Source organism: Aptenodytes patagonicus, chromosome 4, assembly GCF_965638725.1.
Source record: "Aptenodytes patagonicus chromosome 4, bAptPat1.pri.cur, whole genome shotgun sequence".
Classification (NCBI taxonomy): domain Eukaryota; kingdom Metazoa; phylum Chordata; class Aves; order Sphenisciformes; family Spheniscidae; genus Aptenodytes; species Aptenodytes patagonicus.
Window position 1 is genome coordinate 82,472,506 of NC_134952.1, and position 16,427 is coordinate 82,488,932.

At 66.7% G+C, this 16,427-nt stretch overlaps 1 long non-coding RNA gene across 5 annotated transcripts; it reads left to right on the forward strand.

The window, feature by feature from the left end:
- Nucleotides 1-4,148: 4,148 nt before the first annotated feature.
- Nucleotides 4,149-9,503, forward strand: LOC143159861 (uncharacterized). Of its 5 annotated transcripts, none has more exons than XR_012995242.1 (7): nucleotides 4,149-4,197; nucleotides 6,221-6,295; nucleotides 6,399-6,694; nucleotides 6,995-7,467; nucleotides 8,069-8,428; nucleotides 9,173-9,332; nucleotides 9,464-9,503. It is a non-coding gene; the product is annotated as an uncharacterized LOC143159861 (long non-coding RNA). The 5 variants fall into 5 exon arrangements; XR_012995243.1 differs by having other exon boundaries at nucleotides 8,069-8,262; XR_012995245.1 differs by having other exon boundaries at nucleotides 8,069-8,257.
- Nucleotides 9,504-16,427: the final 6,924 nt, after the last annotated feature.

The following is a 16,427-nucleotide window of genomic DNA, read 5'->3' on the forward strand; positions in this document are numbered from 1 at the left end:
CACCCGTGGGTGCCCGGCGGGCGAGGGGGGCGGCTGACACCGCTCCGGCCGGGCTGGGGTGGAGGTCGGGGATGACAGGGTGGCACTGAAAAGGACAGGGGAAATAAACCAAAATCTCAGATCAACAGAGCTTCACTGGCCCAGTGATCTCCCACAGTTGTGAGAAAGCAGCAACTGAAGATAAAAAATACACCTGGAGTAAATTGGGGCACCCCCCCCACACCCCTCAGAGCAGCAGGATCAGCATCCCACCTCACACACACACACAAGCCTGTTGCTAACAAAGCACCTGCAGCTTTACCTCAGCTCCCAGCTACAGCAGAGAGGGAGGGACAGCCCAGCCCAAGTTAAAAGCAGCCCCCCACCCCACTCTCACAGGACACCCCCACTCACAGGTGCCAGAGCTCCGCAGCAGCCCCTTGTTCAGTGCAGCGAGGGGGAAGGCTGCAGCCCCGGGCGCAGCAGAGAGGGAAGAGACCCCGCAGCTCCTGCCTGATGCAGGGAGGAGGGAGAGGAGGGAGGGGGGAGCAGAGGGAGCAGCCCAAAGCCAAGCCCTGGGGCTGGAGGGCTGTCACCTGCAGCCACCACTGGCCTGGGGGGGAGGGGGGTGCCTGGCCTGCACATCAGGGCTGGGTTTCCTGCACAGGTTTCATTGCAGAGCCTCCCCCTTCTGCTCTTTCTGAGGCAGCCCTTTCCCTTCAGAAGCTTGTTAGCAGGGTCACAGTTACCTCTGCAGATGCCAGCCCCCTGACACCCCCCCCAGCCATTACAGCTGGGGGGAGCAGCAGTCCAGAGCCATCCCCAGTGCACTGAGCACTCCCCAGCACAACATGCAACCCTCAGGCTCTTCTCCTGCATGCTGAGCTGCAGCATTTAGACCAAGCCTCCCTGGAGAGAGGGCAAGGGCAGCTTTTAAATCGGCAGCAGGAACCAGGGGAAGAAGAACAGCCTGTACGGCCCGGGTTAAACTAGCTGGCCCTCCTATCCGAGAGGACAGGTTTTGCCTGACCTGTTTCTGCCTCCCCAAAACCCACCTCCCACCCAGACCCCAGAGCCAAAGTTGGTGATACCCATCCCACCGTGACCACTAGGAGCTTCCTCCCTCCTCACACGGCTCAAGGGTGGAGGAAGGCAGTCTCGGGAAGGCCAGCGAGTGCTCGAGGCCCAACCTGCACCTCCACATCCAGAGCAAGAAAAGCAGCTCCAGGGCTCTGACTTAAACTGGGAAAAGCATCCCTGCTCTCCGTATGGTAAGGCGGACAGACAACAGCAAAACTGGAAGACAAACAAACTGAAACCCAAGGACAGCAGGAAACCAGAGCCCCCCCCCCACACACACACGGCCCCCCAGCCCCTAAGCAGGAGCCAAAGGCACTCCAGTAACACCACCCAAAGGAAAGCAGAAAACAAAGACAGCAGCAAGGGAGCAAGACTAGCAAGGAGAAAAGAGAGAACTCACAGCACAGCCACCACTGCACTGGGACAGAAGCCCCCTGGCCTGAGCTTAAATGCAGAGCTGGGGCCAATGGGGAAGGGCGCGTGGGTGGTGGAGGCTCCAGGTGGGGCCGTCAGGGCGATGGGGACCTGGTGGGGCGCTCCGAATGCCTCTCTCGGCAGCCGAAACCAAGCGGCCCTGGCGTCTCCGCTGACCTCTCCGGTGCCGGCTTCCCAGCAAGGCTGCCGGCATCCTTCGGAGCGAAGGGTGAGGCAGAAACACCATCTCCGTTCAGGATGCGTCCAAGCGTCTTCTCTGCAGCGACGCGCAGCCAGGGCAGGCAGCGAGCAGCCCCTGCGCGGTGCGTGTGCTGTTAACGGAGCTGCCCTGCGCAGAGCGGTCCTCGTGAGCCCGATGGCTGGATCCGACTACGCGGTGAGTTCAGTCCTTTTCTTTCCCATGACAGTAGGAAAACGGTTGGTGGGCGCAGACGATGAACTGCATGTTTACTACTCGATGTGCCTCCCGTCCTCCGAATCAATCCGCAACAGCTGAAGTTGGAAAGACCCATTTGAAATAATAACTGCGGGGACAGACGGGCAAGGGAGAAACATTTTCAGCTTTCCCAGATCCCAGGCCCATCCCAAGCGCACTAAGGGCAAGCGCCAGGCTGTCCCGATTTGCGGCCAGCAGCACGGATGGCTGTAGCAGAAGCGAGGAGGGCTCTACGGATTCTGTACAGGGACGGGAGCATCGATCTCACACTCAGCTTAGGTAGGTAGATTTTGTTACACGCCTCAGAATACGTCGTGAGGCTTCTCACGGTCCCATCTGGCCTGGCGGAGGAAAAAAATGGTCTGAAATTTGAGACGCCTCGTTCAAAAGAAGCCTTTTCTGCCAGGAAAAAACGGGAACGTCCCCGTCGAGCTGGCAGTGCCGTTTCTGCCTGCCTGCGTGCGTCCGCTGCGATGGGCTGCTGCCTTGGGTATGGCAGTCTGCAACCAGCGGAGCAGGATTCGGGTTCGTGTCCCGGGTGAGCTGCTCAGGGATCCGACGGTGTGAGTATTTGCCTTCTTTTCCTCAGAACGGCTCACAAAGTGTCCGTGTGTTGCGGGGCTATCTTGTGCTCTGATTTCTTCTCCTAATTTGAAAGTCTTTTAGTTGTTAAAGGGGAGGTCGCTGTGCAGGAGAGGAACTACGCTTGGGCCTGCGGTTACGGGCTTGGTTTTGTTCTGGTGGGACCTGAAGCAGACTGTGACCCTGCTGTTGCGTGGGATGTCATTGTGGGCGCTTGTGATAGCCTCAGGGGATAACGATCCCCCCTCCTCTGTATACCGGAGCAATCGTTCCCAAAATATATCCAGCCCGGGGTGAGTGCTTTTGCTTTTATCTCCAAATAACGTGTGTGTGTGTGTGTGAGCTGCGGCTCGCCTGCTTTCTGTCTGCCACCGCACCTATTAGAGGGGGTTACCTGCCCTCTCCAGCACGGCGTGGCGGGCGTCTGTGCCACCGTGACGCGCTGCCCGAGGACCGGCTGAGAGGGTAGGATGGCCTCGGCGGGCGAGACCGTGAAAACGGTATCGAACTTCACCCCGAGCGCAAGGCCACGATTTATGTCGCAGCAATGTGATTTCTGGCTGCCACGTCGGGGAGCTCGTCAGTAAGAAATACCAGGGAAGAGGGAAGCTCTGCGTTTATTCACCCAAGGAAAGCAAGAGCCAGGTAGTCACTCGGTGGGATCTTAGGACAGCGCGACACGAAGTATTTCTGATGGAGGTGGTGGTTTTGAAAGTTCCCCGGAGCATTAGAAAGCCTTCACTTGGAATAGTCTGTATTACTGAATGCCCACGCGGTCAGGAAAGGTTAATTTAAAACAAATTCACAGAGATGCTGCTGCTGCTGGAGGGCTGGAAGAGGACGCCCTTTGTAGGAGAGAAACTGCAAAGAGCTCCCCGTCGTGCAGCCCGTACGGCACGTGCTGAGGCGGGATCTCGTTTTTCCCTGTTTCCCTGCTGCCCGGCGGTGTTCGCCGGCTGTGAGCACATACGCCCCGGCCTGCGCAGGCAGGAAAAGGGCGAACGCTGGAAAAGGTTTCTTGAATGGCATTTCAAAACCCGGATCGGCCAGCTTTTACACTTGGTGCTCCCCTTCCCCCCGGTGTGGCGTAACTGCCCTTTCCCTCCATCTTTCACTGGATGGGAATTTAAAAGGAAACTATCTTTGGCTACGGCGATTTTACAGAGGAATCACCCGGGGGAAGGCCCGGGGAAGGCGGCGGTGCCGGCGAGCTCGGCAGGTGCCCGCGTAGGGGCAAGGGGAGTCCGGGCAGGCACCCGCCGCCTGCAGCAAACGCCACCGCCCGTCGAAGGAACGCTAAGGGAGCCGAGCCAGCCCGGGGCCACCGGCCAGCCCGGGGCCACCGCCCGCCCCGGGGCCACCGCCCGCCCCGGCACCGCGCCCGCCCCGCCCGGACCCCGCGGCGGCTCCCGGCGGCGGGCGCTACCTGCCGCGGCGCCTCGCCTCCGCCAGGCGGCGCCACCGGCGGGGGCCGCTCCCGCCCCGCCTCGCTATTGGCTGCTCCCCGGAGGGGCCGGCACCGCTGATTGGTCGGCGCGGGCCGGGCCCCTCCCGCTCGGCAGGGGCGTGTCGACACCCACCTCTCCCCCGAGGCTACAAGAGGCCCCGGGGCGCAGTACCGGTGGCCGCCGCCAGGGGGCGCCTCCGCCGCGGGAGCGGCGCGCGGGACGGGGCGGCGGGAGCAGGTGCCGGCGGGCGAGGGGGGTCCCCGGCGGGCGAGGGGGGTCCCTGACTGGCATTGGGGGGGTCCTGGACTGGCGAGGGGCGTCCCTGCCTGGCGAGGGGGGGTCCCTGCCGCGCCCGGGCCCTGAGGGCCCGTCTCCGGGCGACCTGGGGGCCCCGCCGTGCCCCTGGCGAACGCCGGGCCCGGTCAGGGCCGGGGGGGGTGGGGGGTTGATTGGTCCCGGCCGCGGCTTGGGGAGGGGGTGTCCGGGCCCGGGGCGGGCCTGAGGGGGTGCCCGGGGTTGGGGGTGTTTGTCCCCCCCGTCCCCGGGTTGGGGCCTGGCTGGGGTGTGGGGGCGGCGGGGCCCGGGGCTGGGGGGCGTTGGGCCCCCGCCCGGGTCGGGGCGGCAGGAGGGGTCAGCTCTGTCCCGGAGCAGCCCCGCGGGGGGTGCGGGGCCCCCCCGTGCAGAGACGCCGCCCCGCGGGGAGGGTGCGCAGGGAGTGACGCTGGGTGCGACGCCTGTGGGGTGTCTGTGGGCGACCGTCCCCTGTGAGCACCCCCGCGGGGGTGGGCGGGGGGGCTTGTGCCCCACGCCTCATCCCGGGAGCTGCTGCTGCTGCTGCTCTCGGGTCGCGGGGGGCTCCCCGGCTGGCGTTCGGCCCTGCGCTCGTTTCTGGCCGTGCGCGTCGGGAGTTACGGGGCAGTTTCATCTCCTGGCGCTCTGCTCGTCCTGGCGCGTTGTTCCACGTGTTGTACACGCGGGGCGGCACCGTGGGCGAGGCCTGACGTGCGCGGGCACCGCTCACGCTTCACCCTCCCTGCGTCGGCACGGGAGACGCTACCCCTGCCTGTTGGCACGGGGCTCTGCGTTCTGGGGGGGGTCCCCAAACTGCGCGTGGGGACGTAACGTCTCTCCCTGAGCTGTACCCCATTTTGGGGGGTCGGTGGCCACTCGTGCGTGGGGCGGGCGGCAGGTCCTGCCCCGCTTTGGGGGGCACGGGGCCCTTCACGCTGCGTGTCAGCAGGACAAACCCGTTTGCTGCAGCTCTGCTTTTCAGGCTGCGTCCCAGGTTTGTTACAGCACCGTCACCCGCACCCCCGGCTCTCGGGGCAGGGTTTTGGGTGCTGCTTCACTGTCACGTTCAGTTCCCCTCGGCACCGCTGCCGCTTTTGGTGTTCCCGAAGCCGCTGCACGTCCCCGCCGGGGGCCAAAGCGGCCTGGGCACGGGCGTCCCTCCGTGCAGGCTCAGGGGACGGGGGGCTTTGGGGTGGGGGCCACGACTGCGGGTTCTGCCGTGCCGTGAGGGCTCTTGGGGGGTGGCAGATGTGGGTGGGTGGGAGGGAGGGAGCCGTGCCTGAGGCCTCCTTTGGTGGAGTTAACGCATTTCTGGTGCGGATTGTAGGGTCCCCGTGTAATGCGAGTACTGCTGGGTTTGCCAAGGTCCCAAAATGAGACATTTTATCTTGCCTGCGCCGGGCTGCGCCCATTTCCAGCCCCGGGCAGGCCGGGATGGTTTGGGCTGCAGAGGCCGGGGCGCTCCCTGGACACGATCTTGGCATCCAAACCCACAGACTGGATGATGGATTGACTGACTGACTGTCAGAATTCCCTGGGGCTCTCCAAAGAGGGGAAGCAGAGGTGCTTGTTACTGCCCTAACCACAGTGAGTAACAGGAGGCAGGAGGAGAGGCACCGAGAGCTGGAGGCACCCGAATTGGCTCCAGCTGCCTTCCGTTGCCTGGGTTTGTCCACAATTTCTTCCTGTTCTCAGCTTCAGGTGTCGGCAGTTACTTTGAAGGATGGGTTTTGTTTCTTCCTGCAAAAACCCAAGAGCTGGAGCTGGTTCCCAGCAGGGCTGGGGCTGGGGCTGGGGCTGGGGCTGGGGGGGGTCGTGTCCCCTGCGTGGCTGGGGGCAGCAGGGCTGGGACCAGAACTGCTGCAGCGGTTCCTCAGGTCACCCGGACAAGAACAGCCTTTCTGCAGGAGTTTCTGACCAGATCGAGGGTGTCATTAAACGCATTTTTGTTTCCTTTTGGTTAGTGCAGTTCATGAGCTGATGTGTTCAAGCAGCTGTTTACCAGTCCCCTGCGTGTGCTCGCTGGCCACGGGCTACGGTTAAGGTGGAGAGTTAAAACTTCAGATTGAAGATTAAAGTTTCGACTTTGCCCGGCAGCTGTTGTGTTTGTGCATTGATTTTTACCACGCTTTTCTTCCCCCCTCCAGAAAACGGAGTGCTTTATCATCCCCCGTCCCTCTCCGAGCCCTTCCCGTCCGTGTGCCTGACCCCGCGCACTCTCAGCCGCTGGGTTTTTGCCAGGAGCCCACGAGTGACCGTGGGCAGAGGCGGCGCTGGCCGCGATGTTTCCCGGCTGCGGGAGCTGCTGTCGCTGCGCTGCCTGCGCTGCCTGGGCTCTGGCAGCTCCGCGGGGCTCTGCAGCGTGCCGGGCACGACGGCCGCTCGCTTGCAAGGCTGCCAGCGTCGGGGCAGCTGGATGACGCCGTGGCTGCTCCCAGCACTGGTGAGTGGGGACATTGGTGGGGGCTGCAGTGACCGTGCTCGGGGCGCGGGAGAGGGGAGTGGAGCTCCTGGGGGTCTGGGGCTACGGCAGATCCCCCAGCCGACGTCCCAGGGGCTGACGCCTCCCTGCGGGACTCGCTCTGAGAGGCCTCGGGGGGAGCCACGGGGGCGGCTCCAGGCAGCGGCGTGTGCTGCGCGTGCCCCCCTGCCCGGGCTGTGTCAGGAAAACGCCCTTCCCCAACGATGACGTCGGTCGGTGTTTATCGTAGGAAAGCGTATTAACTTTGCTCATCTGCACTAGTTCCCGTTCTGCAGCGCAGTGTGACGAGGGGCTGGAGTTTTACCCCAGACGTGGGCAGTGTTCGTGCTGAAGTAGAACAAACTAAAGGGCGGCCGGGCCCTGGGCGTGAGGACTTGACCTCGTGGAAGCCGAGAGCTGTCCCTGAAGGATAAAGGACGCCCTGGGACATCCGAGGTAACGCCGCCATCCCAGCCCCTCTGAGGCGGCTTTGAACCCCTCCCGGCGTCGGCTGGCGCCACGGAGAAGCGACTCTGGCCAGACGGACTCCAGGGCGTCTGGATCAGCAGACAGGGCAGCGAGAACGCCGCGGAAATAGAGTTGCTGTGCCAAGTTTTTCTGTGATCAGTAATCGGTAGCGCGGGTGCCGGTGACGAGTCAAACGTGGTGGACCTGAAGGTTTGAAGGGTGCGAGAACCCCGGGTGAACCCACGTTCGGGGTGCCCCGATTTGGCTGGGAGGCCTCATGCGCATGAGTAAGTATTTCCTCTTGTGATCCTGTACTTGGCGTCCCAGCCTCCCTCCTCGGCCGGCACGGGCCCGCTGCGAATCTATTGACAGGTGCGGGGCCCTGCTCCACTCCTCCGCTCTGGGGGTCCCCTCTCGGGGGGCAGCGGCTGCAGCCTGTGGGGCTGGGAGTCCCGAGCAGCTCCCGATTTCCACCAGGGGATCAGTCCCTGCTCGATGACGCCGGCGGCTCCTGGGCCTGGCTCCCAGCCGTGTCCCCTGGGGGAGAAGGGGACCCGGCGGGGCTGGGGGTCTCCCGGTGACCCCTCCTGCCGCCGGGCTCCCTCCTCCTGGCACAGGCACCCTCTGGTTTCTTCTCCCCAGCCCTTTTCCGGAGCGGCTGCCGGCAGGACAGACCCTCCGGCCTGGCGCTGGCTCTGCCGGAGCCAGGGAGAGCTCGGGCCGGGGGGAACTGGTTTCCGCTGGGGTTCAGCCCTGGCCAGCGTCATCCTCACAGGCAGATGCCCGAGGACCGGAGGTGGCAGCGTCAGGGTGCTCCTGTGGTGGAGCCTTGGGGTGGCTCTGAGCTGTGTTTGAAGCCGTGGTTTTACCTAAAAACTTCTTTTTCAGCTCAAGAAAGTTTGGGCACAGGGAGCGACGACTGTCCCGGTGCCACCAGTCCCGCAGGAGGTGTTGGTGGCCCAGGTGATGCCTCGTGGCTGTGCCGACGCGTGGGGAAGGCTCATCCCGGTGCCTGGGCGAGGAGCGCGGCCCTACGGTGATGAGCGCCGGGGGACGCCGACGGGGAGGACGTGGCCGGTAAGGCGAGTGCCCCGAGGCGGCGGCTGAGCGGAGCTGTGCGGTGGGAGCGGGGCGCTCGGCTCCCCGGGGATCTCCGGGTGCCGCAGGAGGCACCAGGGTCCCCAGGGTCGGAGGGGCAGGCAGGGATCCTGCCCCCCCAGGCCATGGGAGCGGGGTGCCAGCTGGCAGGTAGGTGCTGGGGGCTGCCGTGCGCCGGGGGGTCGGGCAATGGGGAGCTCCGGGGAGCGGTTTTGTGCTCGGGGCACTTCGGCTTTGCCCCTCGTCCTGGCGGCTGAGGGACGGGGAGGGCGGGCCCTGTACCCCGTCAGGGCTCCCTGTGGGGCCCTTGGGAGGAAGGAGGGGTCCCAGCGTCAGCGGGGCAGTGCTGGTGCAGGTGCCAGCGTGCGTCCCTTGGGGTTCACAGGAGCTCAGCACCGCAGGGCCAGGGCCTGCACCTGCCCAGGCAGGGTACCCCCGTGGCCAGAGGCTGTTTGTGGGAGCAGGGGGGCCCTGTGGTTCCCAACCCCGTAGCCCACCCTGAGCCAGGGCTGGGCCGCACATTTCGGGGGGCCGTGGCTGCGAGGGGTGTTTGGGGAGTGGGTGCGGGTGCTGTCGGGGTCCGGCCCCGTCCCCAGTCTGGGGCTGCCGGTCATCGGTCTGTGCTGCCACCGCTGCTGCGTGGGTGGGTTTTCAGCCAGATCCTGGCTCTCGCCCACCCTTCCGGGCAGAAACGGGGACGGGACACCAGAAATGTCCCGTTGCTCCCTCCCCTCCCATCATAGGTGTGCGGTGCGGGGTTGCTGCTGCCGAGGGGTCTGAGCAGAGCTGCCCGTGCCCAGGAGGCAGCAGGGTTTGCAGGGCAGCAGCTTCAGGGGCTCTTTGGGCCGGGCCGTGCTGCCGGGAGCTGATTGTCCCACATCTCCCCCTGTGCAGGGACGGACGGACAGACGGAGGAGACCCAGCCACGCTGGGAGTGGAGCCCCAGGAAGAAGCCGGGCTGCCTACGCCGAGGCCGCCGCCTGCCCCCGCTCCTGGCTGGGGACAGACCTGCCTGCGCCCGCCCGGAGACGCTGCGGGGCCTGCACGGATCCAGGTCAGTTGTTTGGGCCCCCGTTTGTTTTGGGTCCAGCTTGTTTGTTCGGGCTCCTGTTTGTTTCTGGTCCAGCTCGTTCCAGCCCCAGCTCAGTTTTGGTCCCTGTACCAGTTTTTCTGCTCTGGTTTCAGGTCCAGCTCATGGATGGCTCCAGCTCAGTTTTGGCTCCAGCTCAGTTTTGGCTCCAGTTCGTGGATGGTTCCAGCTCCTCGATGGCTCCAGCTCAGTTTTGGCTCCAGCTCGTGGATGGTTCCAGCTCCTCGATGGCTCCAGCTCAGTTTTGGCTCCAGTTCGTGGATGGTTCCAGCTCCTCCTGGCTTCCAGTTCGTTTCAGCACCAGCTTGTTCTGGCTCCGGTTGCTCTGCGGCTCCAGCTCATTCGTTCCAGCTTGTGCTTGTTGAAACGATCTTGGCTTTTGGCAAGGTCGTAAATCAATCACTGTCATAACTTGGATATGAATATTAAATGTCATAACTGTACACACGTTGACTAACGAGTTGGTGTTTATTGTTCACGCACCCTCCCGGGGGTTGTACACCCCCGGAATAAAGACCTGGACGGGCGAAGAAAGCGCCGTTTCCCCCAGAGACTATCTCAGACGTTTAATTCGGCCTGGTGCATGCCGGCCTCCCTAACTGCGGGGACCAACACGACCGGACCCCCACCTCCGGTGGGGGTCCACGCACCCTGCCCGCCCACCCACCTCCCACACCCACCCAGCCTGCCCCCCTCCCACCCCAATGCCCTCCCACCCGCACCCACCCTGCCCCCCTCCCACCTGCACCCCAGCGCCCTCCCACCCACACCCCAACACCCTCCTGCCACCCAGCCCCATGTCAGCCCCCCCCAGCCAGGTCCCCGTTTCCCAGCCCAAACACCCAGGACTCGGGCCCTGCTCCAGCCCCGGCAGCCCCTTCCCCAGACCCAGAAACGCCGGACCGGGGCTCAGGGCTCCGACCTGGGAAAGGCCCGGCCCGGTCTGTGCCGCCGAGCCCCGGCCCGAGGTTGTGATTCCCCGAAAACACCCGGCCGAGCCCCGCACCCCCCCTGCCCCGCCTGCGGGGTCGGACGGGCCCGGGAGCCCCGGCGCTGCCGGGCGGTGCTTGGGAACTGGTCAGGGGGACCCGCGGGGCGGGCACGGCCCCGGGCGGCTCGGGCGAGGACGGGGGGCGCCGGGCTCCGGCCCTCCGGGCTTTATTCCCCGGCGCCCCGAGCCCCGACGGCTCCTCCGCGGAGCCACCGCCAGCGCGGCCGCCCGCGCACCGGCACTTGACCACCTACCCCAGCCCCGGCCCGGACACCCCCCCGGGCCGCGGCCCCGCTCGGCCGCGGGCCCTTCCCCGCTTCCCGGTCCCAGACGCGGCTCCGCTCCCGGGCCGAGCCTCCCGGGCCGAGCCCCCCGCGCCTCACCTGGCCCCGCCGGGGGAGCCCGGCCCGGCCCGGCCGCTGCCGCCCCGGGGCCGCGGGCGCCGCCGCCGGGGGGGAACGACAAAATGAGGCAGACGGCGGCCGCCGGGGCTCAAATCTCCTCGGCCCCGCCCCGCGCAGGCGCCCCGGGGCACCGCCCACTCGCCCCGCCCTCGCACCTGTGCCAGCACCCGCCCCGCGCAGGCGCCCTCGGCCAACGCCCCCTCGCACCTGTGCCGGGCCACGCCCCCGAGGCTCCGCCCACTCGCCCCGCCCCTGCGCCCGGCACGCCCCGCGCAGGCGCGCTGAGGCCCCGCCCCTCCGCGCCCCGCCCCGCGCCCGCGTCTCCTCTTCCGCCGCCAGAACCGCCCCGGCCCCGAGCGCGGCGGACGCCGGTAGCGGGACGCGGGGACGGAGCCCCGGCCCGGGGGCCTCTCCCGGGGCCGTGCGGAGCGGGGGGCGGTGAGGCCGGGCCTGGGCGCGGGGCCTCGCGGGCGCGGGGCTCTGCTGCTGCTGCTGCCGGCGGGGGAGCCTCGACCGGCGTCCGCCTCTCCCCGGGCGGGTTGCGGGTCCCGGGGCTCTGTCCCGCCCCGCGGAGCCGGAGGAGCGCGGCAGCGCCGGGGCTGGGCCCGGCCCCACCCGAGCGCCCCGAGCCCGGCCTCGCCGCCTCCGTCCCGGCGCCGCGGGCAGGAGGAGCCGCGCTCCGGGGCCGGGCCTCGGGCGGGGAGCGGGGGCCGGCGGCCGGGCCCCGGGGCCCAAGTCCCGCGCTGCCCGCTCCTGTCGGCGGCCGCCGCCTGCGCGGGGCTGGGGGCACGGTCCCGCTTGGGCCGCGGGGAGCCGGGGCTCGGCCGGGGCCGGGGCCGCGGAGGAAAGGCGGCGGCTTCGCGCAGGCGCGGAGCGAAGGCGGGAGATGGCCGGCGGCGCCGGGGCTCGCCGGGCCCGGGCCGCCCCGAGCGCGGGGGCTCGGACGGGCACCGTCTGCCCCGGGCCCGCTCCCGCCCGGCCTCCTGCTCCCGGGGCCCAGAGAGGGGCTGCGGGCGCTGCCCCGGCCCCGCCGCGGCCAGCCCGGCCCCGGGGTGACCCCGGGAAGAGCCGCCGGGCCCCTGGCTGAGCCCGAAGAGGCCGGGCTGGGGCCCTGCTTCGAGCCCCCCGGAGGCAGGGCCGGGTCCGTCTGCCTCAGCCCTAGGCCTGGCCCGGCGAGCCCGGCTTCAAGCCCCAAAACGCGGGGCTGGGGCTGGTTCTGAGCCCCGAGACTGGCCACATGAGCCTTGTTGTGAGCCCCGCCAAGCACAGGGCTGGGTCTCTGCTTCGAGCCCCCCAAAGGCAGCACTTGGTCTCTCTCTGTGGGAGCCCTAAACCGGCTTACTGACCCCGGCTTCAGGACCCCAAACGCAGGACTTGGTCTCTGTTTCCAAGACCGGCCACATGAGCCCTGTTTCGAGCCCCCTGACTGCAGGACCGGGTCTGTCTGCGTGAGCCCTAAACCTGGCCCACTGAGCCCGGTTTCAAGCCCCAGAAACACAGGGCTTGGTCTCTGTTTCCAGCCCTGCAAACGCAGCACTTGGTGTCTCTCTGTGTGAGCCCCCAAAACTGGCCAAATGAGCCTGGTTTCAAGACTCCAATACGCAGGACTTGGTCTCTGTTTCTCAGTCCTAAAACTGGCCAAATGAGCCTCATTTCGAGCCCCCCAAACGCAGGACTTGGTCTCCCTGTGGGAGCCCAAACACTGGTTTAGTGAGCCTGGTTTCTAGACCCCAAAACGCAGGACTTGGTCTCTCTTTCTAAAACTGGCCACGTGAGCCTTGTTGTGAGCCCCCCAAACGCAGCACTTTTAGTCTCCCTGTGGGAGCCCTAAACCTGGCTGTTGACCCTGGTTTCAAGACCCCAAAATGCAGGACTTAGTCTCTGTTTCTAAGCTCGAGCCCGGCCAAATGAGCCCTGTTTCAAGCCCCCCAAACGCAGCACTTAGTCTCCCTGTGGGAGCCCTAAACCTGGCTGTTGACCCTGGTTTCAAGACCCCAAAATGCAGGACTTAGTCTCTGTTTCTAAGCTCGAGCCCGGCCAAATGAGCCCGGTTTCAAGCCCCCCAAACGCAGGACTTAGTCTCCCTGTGGGAGTCCAAGCACTGGTTCAGTGAGCCTGGCTTCAGGGCCCCAAAACGCAGGACTTGGTCTCTGTTTCTAAGCTCTAGAACTGGCCACGTGAGCCTTGTTTTGAGCCCCCCAAAGCACAGGGCTGGGTCTCTGCTTCAGGACCCCCAAACGCAGGACCTGGTCTCCGTTTCTGAGCCCGAACACGCAGGACTTGGTCTCTGCTTCGAGCCCCCAAAGGTCAGGGCTGAGTGCCCGGTTCCGAGCCCCGACGCGCAGGACTCGGTCTCCGTTTCCAAGGCTGGGACAGGGGCGACTGCCTCCGCTCCGCGGGCCCGAGCCCCAAACCCCGCCGGATCCCCTCGCTGCTCCGGAGCCCCAGATCCGGCCGCCGAGCCCGGTTCCGAGTCTGCGCCGCGCAGGCCTCGGGCTGCTCCGGAGCCCCAGATCCGGCCCCACGGGCCCGGTTTCAAGCCCCGCCACGCACAGGGCTCGGGCTCTGTTTCGGAGCCGGGCCCGGAGCCCCCCGGCAGCCGCCCTCGCGGCCCGGGAACGCGGGACCGGCTCTCTGCTCCGCAGCCCCCGACCGGGGCTGGGCTCCCCGAAACGCGCCCGGGCCCAGCTCCGGCTCTGCTCAGCCTCAGCCCCGTACCCCCGCTCTCCGCCCCGGAGCCCGGCCCGGCCCCTCTCTCTGCTCCCCAGCCCCGCGGCTGGGGCCGGGGCCGGCCCCGGGAGCCCCGGCGGCGCTCGGGGACCGGCGAGGACGGGGGGCGCCGGGCTCCGGCCCTCCGGGCTTTATTCCCCGGCGCCCCGCGCCCGCCGGCAGAGCCGCCCCCGGGCCGGGACCCACGCCCCGCCCCCGCGGGCCGCCACCGCCCACCCGTCCCCGCCCACTCCTTTTATAGACATCGCCCCGCCCGCCGGGGCCGCCCCGGGTCCCGCCGCCCGCCCGCCCGCCCGCCTCCTCGCTCATCCCCCGGCCCGTGGCGTCATCGGCGTCACTTGCAGCGCCGCCAAACCAAAGCCCCTGGTTGGCTGCAAGGCCGTGACGGCACCGGCGGGGAGCGGGAGGGGCCGCTCCGCCCGGCGAGGGGCGGCGGCGCGGGGCCGGCAGCGCCCGGGAGGGGAAAGATCAGGGGACATAAACCCGCCGCCGACAGCGGCAGCGCGTTCGTGACGCCCCGCCGCGCGCGGGGCCGGGGCGGAGGCGCCGCCCGTCTCGGGAAGGGCTTTCCCCGCCGCCGGTCGGGCGTAAGGGGCAGCGCGGAGACGGTAAACCCCGCCGACGAACGTCTGCCCGTTCCCTGTTGTTCCTCGCCGCTGCTCCGTCAGTTTCAAACCCAGCTGAGCGCGTGACAGCGTTGGGGTCCCGGCTACCGAAAGCAATCCTTCCCCAGAAGGGAGCGACAAAACCGACCGAAGCCCAGCCCGGAACGGGGGGCGGCGGCGCGGGAGCTCGCCCAGCTCCAGCGGGGCCGCAGGCGCTGCCTCCAGACCCTCCCCGGGCGCAGAAGCCGATCCCATTGACCCCCGCTCCATCCCCGCCTGCAGCGCTGCCTCCCGGCCGGAGGCGGGGAGGAATTTCCCACCGGGGTCGGGAGCGGCGGGGCTGGATCCCCACCCGTGGGTGCCCGGCGGGCGAGGGGGGCGGCCGACACCGCTCCGGCCGGGCTGGGGTGGAGGTCAGGGATGAGGGGGTGACGCTGAAAAGGACAGGGGAAATAAACCGAAATCTCGGATCAACAGAGCTTCACTGGCCCAGTGATCTCCCACAGTTGTGAGAAAGCAGCAACTGAAGATAAAAAATACACCTGGAGTAAATTGGGGCACCCCCCCCACACCCCTCAGAGCAGCAGGATCAGCATCCCACCTCACACACACACACAAGCCTGTTGCTAACAAAGCACCTGCAGCTTTACCTCAGCTCCCAGCTACAGCAGAGAGGGAGGGACAGCCCAGCCCAAGTTAAAAGCAGCCCCCCACCCCACTCTCACAGGACACCCCCACTCACAGGTGCCAGAGCTCCGCAGCAGCCCCTTGTTCAGTGCAGCGAGGGGGAAGGCTGCAGCCCCGGGCGCAGCAGAGAGGGAAGAGACCCCGCAGCTCCTGCCTGATGCAGGGAGGAGGGAGAGGAGGGAGGGGGGGAGCAGAGGGAGCAGCCCAAAGCCAAGCCCTGGGGCTGGAGGGCTGTCACCTGCAGCCACCACTGGCCTGGGGGGGAGGGGGGTGCCTGGCCTGCACATCAGGGCTGGGTTTCCTGCACAGGTTTCATTGCAGAGCCTCCCCCTTCTGCTCTTTCTGAGGCAGCCCTTTCCCTTCAGAAGCTTGTTAGCAGGGTCACAGTTACCTCTGCAGATGCCAGCCCCCTGACACCCCCCCCCAGCCATTACAGCTGGGGGGAGCAGCAGTCCAGAGCCATCCCCAGTGCACTGAGCACTCCCCAGCACAACATGCAACCCTCAGGCTCTTCTCCTGCGTGCTGAGCTGCAGCATTTAGACCAAGCCTCCCTGGAGAGAGGGCAAGGGCAGCTTTTAAATCGGCAGCAGGAACCAGGGGAAGAAGAACAGCCTGTACGGCCCGGGTTAAACTAGCTGGCCCTCCTATCCGAGAGGACAGGTTTTGCCTGACCTGTTTCTGCCTCCCCAAAACCCACCTCCCACCCAGACCCCAGAGCCAAAGTTGGTGATACCCATCCCACCGTGACCACTAGGAGCTTCCTCCCTCCTCACACGGCTCAAGGGTGGAGGAAGGCAGTCTCGGGAAGGCCAGCGAGTGCTCGAGGCCCGACCTGCACCTCCACATCCAGAGCAAGAAAAGCAGCTCCAGGGCTCTGACTTAAACTGGGAAAAGCATCCCTGCTCTCCGTATGGTAATGCGGACAGACAACAGCAAAACTGGAAGACAAACAAACTGAAACCCAAGGACAGCAGGAAACCAGAGCCCCCCACACACACGCACGGCCCCCCAGCCCCTAAGCAGGAGCCAAAGGCACTCCAGTAACACCACCCAAAGGAAAGCAGAAAACAAAGACAGCAACAAGAGAGCAAGACTAGCAAGGAGAAAAGAGAGAACTCACAGCACAGCCACCACTGCACTGGGACAGAAGCCCCCTGGCCTGAGCTTAAATGCAGAGCTGGGGCCAATGGGGAAGGGCGCGTGGGTGGTGGAGGCTCCAGGTGGGGCCGTCAGGGCGATGGGGACCTGGTGGGGCGCTCCGAATGCCTCTCTCGGCAGCCGAAACCAAGCGGCCCTGGCATCTCCGCTGACCTCTCCGGTGCCGGCTTCCCAGCAAGGCTGCCGGCATCCTTCGGAGCGAAGGGTGAGGCAGAAACACCATCTCCGTTCAGGATGTGTCCAAGCGTCTTCTCTGCAGCGACGCGCAGCCAGGGCAGGCAGCGAGCAGCCCCTGCGCGGTGCGTGTGCTGTTAACGGAGCTGCCCTGCGCAGAGCGGTCCTCGTGAGCCCGATGGCTGGATCCGACTACGCGGTGAGTTCAGTCCTTTTCTTTCCCATGACAGTAGGAAAACGGTTGGTGGGCGCAGACGATGAACTGCATGTTTACTACTCGATGTGCCTCCCGTCCTCCGAATCAATCCG